The sequence below is a fragment of the Capsicum annuum genome, chromosome 12 (assembly GCF_002878395.1).
Source record: "Capsicum annuum cultivar UCD-10X-F1 chromosome 12, UCD10Xv1.1, whole genome shotgun sequence".
Classification (NCBI taxonomy): domain Eukaryota; kingdom Viridiplantae; phylum Streptophyta; class Magnoliopsida; order Solanales; family Solanaceae; genus Capsicum; species Capsicum annuum.
The window spans coordinates 194,505,532-194,515,617 of NC_061122.1; positions in this window are offsets into that span (position 1 = coordinate 194,505,532).

The following is a 10,086-nucleotide window of genomic DNA, read 5'->3' on the forward strand; positions in this document are numbered from 1 at the left end:
GAGTAATCAAGATAACTGAGTCATGCCGTGATGATAAATCATGTGTTAGTGGGAGGCAACCCACAGTGCGTTATTGTAAGACATTAGCTAAGTTTTTTTGCTGCTTTAGAGCATTCTTGATGTGTTTGTGAAGTGTGCAGGATTGAAAATGCAGCAAAAGAAGGAGTAATACAACTGGAGAAAGATTTGACGGCCAAATTGGTAGACCACCAGTTACCTGACGGACCACCTTTTCCTTGTCAACCAGATGCTTAAAATCTAAGTCACTGGAACAAAAGTGATGGTGAAATTGGTGGACAGTCACTGATTTGATAAACCACCACATTGACCGTCGAAATTAAGTCGCGTTTCCCATGTTCAAGTAAGGTACAACGACCAAAGTGGTCGACCGTCACAAATTTTGTGGATCACCATATTGACCATCGTAATTAAGCTGAGTTCGCCATGTTCTGGTAAGATACGACTGCCAAACTGGTGGTCTGTTGCATGTCCGACGGACCGTCGCTGCACTCATCGTTGTTACCCTAGTACCCGGTCGGGTAGGGTTAAAATTGATTCTTATTTAAGTGACCCGTACTTGTCCCAAATGATTTTAAAGAGGTAAGAAGAGCGGTTACATACGTTGTAACCTTTTCAACTTCTACAACTGACCAAATCCCTTTCGATTCAAAGAATCTGAAGGAATTTTCTCTTCTTAGGACTCTTCATTTCATTTTTTTCCCTATTTAAATAAACCCTCTTTTTTCTTTATCTTCGTTGCAAACAATCTTGAGAGCTATTGCCAAAGTTTTAAGCTAAGTTTCTTTTCATAAAGTACAAGCAATAAAGAAAGAAGCTACTATAGAACCAACGTATGAGCACAACCCTGTACTTCTCTTTATCAATTGCAAAAGCATGAAATGAATTAGTGGTTTAATATTAAAATTCCATTTTTTCATTTTTCTTTTTCTTTGAGTTGCTTTGATTCTAGAAATTTAATATACACAGTTGGCTGAAGTCTGATGTAACTCATATGTTCATAAGTGAGAAAATTTACGCATAAATGTGAACTTTGTTTTAATTTTGTCTAAAAAATTAGGATGATATAGTAAATGTTCGATAAAATGCTTAACTAAAAGCTAAATATGGAGAAGGGGGTGCGATGGTCGAAATGGTGGACCACTAGTTTTGTGATAGATCACCATGTGGACCATCACAAGGACCTTAGAAATGATACCTACTGGATAAGATTCAACGGTCCAAATGGAGGACCACCAAACACCTGACGAATCACCACTTTGTTCATCGTAAAGCTCTGAAAAAAATAGGACTTTTGGATAAGACCTGACGGCCCAACTAGTGGACCGCCAGTTACCTGACGGCCCAACTAGTGGACCGCCAGTTACCTGACGGGCCACCAGTATGGCTATCAAGTCAATGTTTTCACTGTTTAGATAGTTTTTATATTGTAAACTAATTCCTTACTTCTTTTTTAGGCATTATGGCTCGCAAACTTTCGACAAACAGGGGAGAATGATCTCAAAGAGGTAGAGGAGAATTTGTACTCGCTTACAACACTAGGCAATGTGAAAGGGAAACTCCCACACTCAACCGATCTGAAGAGGAGAGCGACAACAACACTAGCAGTACCATCTCGAGCCCAGATGAGACAACGGTTGCTACAACTCAAACTAAGTCTACTGAGGTTGAAACTAAAGCCGCTAATGTAGGAAAGCAAATGGAAATGACTGATGTAGACACTGAACCTCAGGATGGTAACATAATCAAGCATAAGGATCCTCAAGTTCTAGAGGCAATTAGATGGAAGACAGAGAGATAAAGGACAATTCTATGATGGATTGACACCTACAGAAAGAGGAATCAAAAGGACATTTGTTGTGGAACATCAAATAATGACAACGGAGATACTTGAATGTCCTGAGTTGGAACATCGTTTCAACTAGTATGAACTAGCATAGATGAGTAGTCCACCATGATCGTATCAACATAATTGGTTAAGAGAATTCTTTGCTAATTATCTGGTATTTGTAGAGAAGGACAGTCCAAAGTGGTCGTCAGTTGCAAACTTGCCGAATAGAGAGTCAGTACCTGTTCGAGGAGTCAATGTTGACATTTCAGCCTGAACAATCAATAGGATGCTATTTGGAACAGAGTATGAAGCTCCAACCACTATTCCTGATCTTGAGTATAGGTTGAGAACTACATCAACTCAACGGACTTGGGTGGATACATTATTGATGGATGATGGTAACCCCTCTTAGGTGACCTATCCATAGGAGCGAATTACAAAATCTTTTATTAGCTTCAATAATAAGTTCTGGTGGGCTGCTGTTCGTTTAAGGTAGATTCCAATAAAAGGTGATGGAAATTTTGATAAACGCAGAGTTGTGTTGGTGGCCAATTTAGTTTTAGGCCAGCAGATTGACTTTGGCCATATTATTGCGGATGAGATGTTCATAAGGGCACATAAAACAACCAGTGCATTGCCGTTCCTATGCTTCATCACAGAGTTATACAGGCACGCAGGTATGCCTCTAATTTATGGAGTTGACAATGCAGTATAGGCCACACATAGACAAGACATTGAGAAGTCAAAAGATGACTCAAAATTTGAGATTCGTGTCACCAAGCCTCCTGCTTACCAGACTCAATCTGTACCAACTCCTGATGCTACTAAAATTCCTATAGGTATGCCTTTTCCCATCACCACCTATATGCCACCTGAGAATGTACCTCCAAGTACATCTACAAGGTCAAGTTCTACACCATCTATGGGTGGAGCAGACTTTGGCAAATGAAGTTTAATGCAGCAAAATTTTGCCAAATTAGTGAAGGTGCAAAAGAGGTTGCAGAAATAGTTAGATAAATAAGCATCCAAATTAAAGTATGGCATTTTATCCATAATTCACTGACTAAGACATTTTATAAAAAAATTGACATGCATAAACTTGTACATGATTTGGGATTTCATATTATCATACTAGTATGACATTTTTCCTTTACATAGGAATTTAATTAAACACATGAGAAGCATACTTTAGCTATACCATCATGCATGCATCTAATTATCATAGTTGCATGCATAATTTTGTATATTTGAAGGGTTTATCATGATTATTATGCAAATCATCACATACTAGGGTCAATCATTGGAATATGTAATTTGAAACATGAATCAAAACCCCACAACCTCATGAACATGAATTTTAATTCAATTTAAATCATGAACATTCATACATAAACAAATCTTGGATTTTGAAAAAAAGACTCTTGAGCTTCATAGGTGAAAAGGACCCATGAATCAACACATGACATACCTGGGTTATGAGTTTTTAGAAGGTCTTGGACTTGAATAACTTTAATCTCTTAGTTTCTTGAAGAAAATTTGGATCTTGTTTCTTACTGATTATCTTTGAGAGAAATCCCTAATTTGATGTTGTAGATGGATAATGAACTTGTGAGCCTTGATCTGATATAATTAGAGGTTAAAACGGGTGAAAAAAGGCCTAAATACCATTTTAAAAATTACTTAAAATAGTTGAATAAAGTATGCGATGGTGGGTGCAATGGTCCATCGCTAGGTCAACGGTCCGTCGGTCTTTACTATCACACCTGGGCAGAATAGAGGTTCATTGCCTCTCCTACAATGGCTTGGGTGATGGTCCATCGCTAGCTCAATGTTCCGTCAGCCTGAGCCATCACCCTTATGCAAAATGTGGTCTCACTGCCTCCGCTGCGATGTCTTGGGTGATGGTCCGTCGCTAGCTCGACGGTCAGTCCGCTATCACCATTGCACGTGGGCGGTTTTGACTGCGTTCTATATTATGTCCATAGCTTTCCACCCCAATACCAGATTTGGAAAAAATTGGTATAGTTGGAAAGATAATTCAATTTCCCACATGACAAAAAGTAAAAATCTTAAGAATTCCACGTGTACAAAAATGGATTCATCTACCAAAGTAAGTTTCTTATATTCTTGGTACGATTTTAATCTATGTAGAAGTATTGGATATTACAATATCTCCCCCTTTAGAACATTCATCCTCGAATGAGAATGAATGAGAGAGAAGAAAGATAAACTTACGTACATAATGAACATGAATAACTGGAACATGATTTCATGACTGGCATGACTAATAATTGAATATATCATACTGAACATTCATATGTGAGGCATGTGTAACTAATTCATGAAAACATAACTGAATGTTCTAAGGAACTAAGTTTCTCACATTAAGAATGCATATTTGATGCATGATTATATGACTAAACTGGTACGTGAATGCATGACTGACTATGATATGGTACTTAATACCAAGTTTATAAAGAAATTCTAAATATGAAATGGATACCAAGCTTTTCACTAAAATCTGAACAAAAAATTGAAAAATCATAAGGAAAACTGTTACCTTGATCTAGATCTGAGTTAGCGGTAAAGAGGTGTGGATACTTGGTACGCATGTCTGCTTCTATTTCCCAAGTAGCACCCTTAATGGACTAATTCCGCCAAAGAACTTTGACTAGAGAGACTTTTTTATTCCTCAGTCTACTCATCTGGTAGTTTAGGATTTTGACTGGAATCTGTTCAGAAGAGAGGTTGTTCTGAACATCTATGCTCTGAATATGGACCACAACTGTTAGGTCACCTATGTACCTTTTTACAAAAGAAACATGGAAGAATGGATGAACTAAGGCTAGATCTGAAGGCAATTTGAGATCATAAGCTACCTTGCCAAAGCGACTGAGAATTTTTAAGGGACCAACATATCGGGGGCTTAGCATTCCCTTCTTGCCGAATCTCTTTACTCCCTTCGTAGGAGAGATCTTTAGATAGACATAATCACCAATCTCGAACTCGAGATCCTTTTTGTACGTATCTGCATAAGAATTCTGTCAGCTTGATTAGCCTAGAGCCTTTCTTTGATCAACTGGAGTTTATTTAAGGCATTGAATACTAAGTCAGGCCCTATAAATGAGGCCTTACTAACTTCAAACCAACTGATTAGAGATCTGCATCTCTTACAATAGAGATCTTCGAATGGAGCCATCCGAATACTAAAATAATACCTGTTGTTGTATACAAACTCAATCAAAGGTATGTGGTCATCCCAACTACCTTTGAAATAGATTGCACACTCCCTTAGCATATCTTCTAATGTTTGAATGGCCCTTTCTGCTTGACCATCTATCAGAGAGTGAAAGTCGGTACTAAGATAAACTTGGGTACTAAGACCCTTTTGGAATGCTTTCCAGAAATGAGAGGTGAACTGGGTACCTTTGTCTGAGATAATAGATAACGAAACACCATGCTGAATAAGAGGTATGACTGCAAGAAAATGAGATAATTTGGTCATTCTATCTAGAACGACCCAAACTGATTTCCTACTGACATGCAGAGCACTTAGCCACAAACTCTACAACATCTCTCTTCATCCTACTCCACCAATAGATTTCCTGTAAGTTGCAGTACATATTAGTGGCCGCTAGATGAATAGAGTAGCGCGCATTATACGCTTCTGCAAGAATTTACTGCCTTAAGTTTTCTACACCTAGAGCACATAGATGACCCTGACAACGCAATACACCATCTCCCCCTTGGGAGAAAACCTCTACTTTCTTATCCTTTATTGATTTGTTCAACTTGAATAGACTAGGATCTCTTACTTTTTTTTCTTTCACCTCAGAAACTAGAGATGATTCTGAACTACTGTGAACCTAAATGTCACCCTCCCATTTATCGACTAAGAGAATTCCTAGTCTGGAAAGCTGATGGATTTCCTAAGCTAACTTCTTCTTACTTCCCTCCACATAAGAAACACTACCCAAAGAAAGTCTACTGAGAGGTCTGCTAAAATATTGGCCTTGCCCGGATGATAAATGATACTCATGTTGTAATCTTTCAAGAGCTCTAACCATCTTCAAGATTGACATCTTTCTGAGAAAATAAATACTGATGGCTCTTATGATCTGTGAACACGTCTACATAAACTCAGTATAGATAATGACTCCAAATCTTCAAGGAAAAAACTATGGTTGCTAACTCGAGATCATGAGTAGGATAATTCTTCTAATAGGGTTTAACCTATCTGAAGGCGTAGGCTATGACCTTACCATTTTGCATAAGGACAAAACCCAAATCTACTCTGGATGCATCACAATACACTACAAACCCATCTAGACCATCTGGAAGAGCAAAGACTTGAGCTGAGATAAGTCAAGTTTTCAACTCCTAAAAATTCTTCTCGTAAGGATATGACCACTGAAACTTAACATTCTTCTAAGTTTATCTTGACATAGGGGATGCAATAGAAGAAAATCCTTCAATAACCATCTATAATATCTAGCAAAACCTAAGAAACACAAGATATCTAATGGAGATATAGAGCGAGGCTAGTTTCTTATTGCTTCAGTCTTTTGAGGATCAACTCTAATGCCATCACCGAAAATGATATAACTAAGGAATGCTACTGACCTTAGCCAAAATTTGCACTTACTAAATTTTGTGAAAAATTGATGATCTCTAAGAGTCTAAAGTACAATTCTTAGATGGTCTACATAATCACGCTTACTACAGGAATAGACCAGAGTATCATCTATAAAGACTATGAAGAACATGTCCAAGTACTGCTTGAACACAACATTCATCAAGTCCATGAAAGATGATGGGGCATTAGTAAGACCAAAGAACATAACTAAGAATTTTAAATGACCATATCGAGTACGGAAAGCTGTTTTTGAAATGTAATATTCTCTGACTCTGAGCTAATGGTAGCCTGATCTGAGATTTATCTTAGAGAAATAACTGGCACCCTGAAGTTGGTCAAACAAATCATTAATTCTGGGAAGTGGATACTTGTTATTGACCGTGACTTTATTGAGCTAACGATAATCAATGCATATTCCGAGAGAACCATCTTTCTTGTGCACGAATAAGATTGGTGCGCCCCACGGGGACACACTGGGTCTGATAAATCCCTTATCTAAGAGATCATTCAACTACTCTTTTAATTATTTGTGTTCTGTTGGTGCCATTCTTTATGGCAGAATAGATATAGGTTGAGTAATTGGAAAAAGATAGATGCCGATGCCTATTTCCCTTTCGAGAGGAATTCCTAGAAGATCTTCGGGAAAGATATCTGAATATTCATTCATGACTAGGACTGATTCAAGATTGGGAGTTTCAAAACTAGTGTCTTTAACTCGAACAAGATGATAGACACATCTTTAAGATATCATTTTCCTTGCCCGAAGGTAAGAAACAAGCTGACCTCTAAACACTGAAGTGCTACCCTTCCACTCTAGGATAGGTTCATTTAGAAACTGGAACTAGACTATTCTATTTCTACAGTCGACTGTGGCATAACAACAATGAAGCCAATCCATGTCGAGAATGACATATAAATCAGTCATCTCTAATTCAACTAAATCTATTGTGGTGACTTTTTGAAATATCATAATCGGACAGTTCTTATATACCCACTGGGCTATGATAGTTTTACCTACTAGGATAGATACTGAGAAGGGCTCTGCTAGAATTTTGCGACTGACTCTAAAATCAACAGCTATATATGGGGTAACAAAAGACAAAGAAGCACCTGGATCTAGCAAACCATAAACATGCACATAAAAGATATGTAATGTACTAGTAACCATATCAGGAGAATTTTCCTGATATTGCCGAGACTGGAGAGCATAAAGTCAATTTGGGTGTTGCCCCTAGTAGCACTAGAGGTGGCACCCTGCTAATTTGGGCGATCGAACTAAGCTGGGGAACGGTTATTTTGACCATGATAACCTGACTAGGGACAATCTCTGACTCTGTGGCCTGGCTTGCCACATCTGAAACAAATATCTCTACTAGCTCTACAATCATCCTTGTGGTTCTTACCACACATCTAACAAAGGGGATTAGTTTCGGCATTGTTGACACTTCCTTGAGAGTTACAGCCTGGCACTCTATTTCTATTACCATCTTTGAACTTAGGAACTAGAGCACTAGCTAAAGAAGGAGCTGGAACTACTGACCTAGGATTAAACTAAGAATGATTTCCTCCTTCTAATTTGGGCTGAGCAAAGTTGAAACTAGCTATCATTTCTCTCTTATTTTGCTTCTCCCTCATCTTAACTTTTGCTTCTCTATCTATTAAGCATAACTCATAAGCCTGTCTATGTTCATGTCATTATTCAACATCCCAGACCTGCACTCATTGACTACACTATCATTCACCCTAGATATAAACTTACTCATCTTAGCCCTGTTGTCTATAACTACATGAGGAGCATATCTGGATTATTGAGTAAACTTAAGAGAATACTCTTTCACCATCATGTTTCACTACTTAAGGTTGATAAATTCCAACACCTTAGCTTTTTTCAGCTCAAGGGGAAAGAACATATCTAATAATGCAGTGACAAACTCCTCTCACTCAATAGGCCCTGCATTATCTGGCCTTTCTGATATCTACTATTTATACCAATTATGAGCAACATCTTGTAAATCATATACAGATAGCTCCGCACTCTCACTAGAAGTAACCCCCATGATATCCATAACTTTTTGCACTTGGTAAAGAAATTCTTGAGGATCCTCATCTGACTTAGACCCAAAAATGGATAGAGGATTCATTTGGATAAAGTCCTGAATCATGGCTGTAGCTGAATGGGCCACTGGGTTGGCTGGAAAGATAAATGGTCATTCATTATGAGAAGCAACTGACAGAGCAAGAGTAGTGAATGCAGCTCTTAACTCTAGATGAGAAATATGTTTTCCCAAAGGTTCTTCAGGCTGAGGGGCTGGTTGATTCCCATTTCTTCTTTTGGTTGGTATGTTTTGTAGAAAAAGGAGAAAAATAGATTAGACTGAGAGATTAGATTGATATTATGCTCACTGGAATGACATAAATACTGAAAGAAGGGAAACTATTTCTAAAACATCTTATAGCCTCCTGCACATTAATGTGGCGTGCAACACACCCAAGCACAAGACTCTACTAGATGCGGCTTTTAGACTTCCTAGGACTCTATTGAACCTTAGGCTCTAATACCAAGTTTGTAATTCCCTAAATCTTGTACCTAGAATGCTACATGGTTCTCATGACCCCGAAGGACCACATGTTAACCCATAACTGATATTTGTACCTAAACACTGTATAATATATGCTATAAATACAGAAATAAAGGTTGTAAGGTCGTAAGGTTCAAAACATTGCCATAATATGTATTTAAAATATAACATCTAGATGGGGTATAAAATACTAAAAGCAACTAAAATGAACTATCTAAACATGATAGTCCGAAAGTCTCTAAACTATATGAATAAGGAGTTGATAGGATATGTCCTCAACTAATTCCATCTACTGAAATAAATTAATTAATGATATAACAATGTAATGGTCATGTCCTAAAAGGATGAGGACTCACTGCTAACTCCTACTTCTTAGACTAGAATGCTACTGATTCTCTAGACATCGTGCTTCTGGACCTATGGTATAAAACACCATAGTGCAAATACATCAGTACCTTTGAATATACTGGTATGAATATGAGGTAGGCCGAATGCAAGGGTTTACATACAAAAACTACACTAACTGGCTAGATAACATGAATGTGATAATGCATACATGAATACATAATAACTGTAACCAAGTTCGTGACAACATGATTACTGAGTCTGAGTACTGATAACATGAGATACTGATATTTGTATAATTAAAATAATTGATACTGAGTGACTGTATCTAATAGTCTAGGTTCTAATGGAACTAGCTGAGTTCCTTACTATTTAGAGTTGACTGTACCTAATAGTCCTAAATTCTATAAAACTAACTGAGTTCTATTACTAAGCTTGAGTTGACTTTATTTGACAGTCCTATTTCTACAAAAACTGTGGGAAATAGTCATCTAACCGACATACCCTAAATAATGCATTATAGCTGAGTTGGGGTCCAATAAGTAACCCCAATTGGAAGGGTGTCAATATCTTACCACTAGTAAGGACAAGTTGTGGGTGACCCTCATCTGACAGTGTCACCAAAAGAGAATGATAAGGCCCTCATCTGACAGTACTTATCCACCTTATCAAACCTT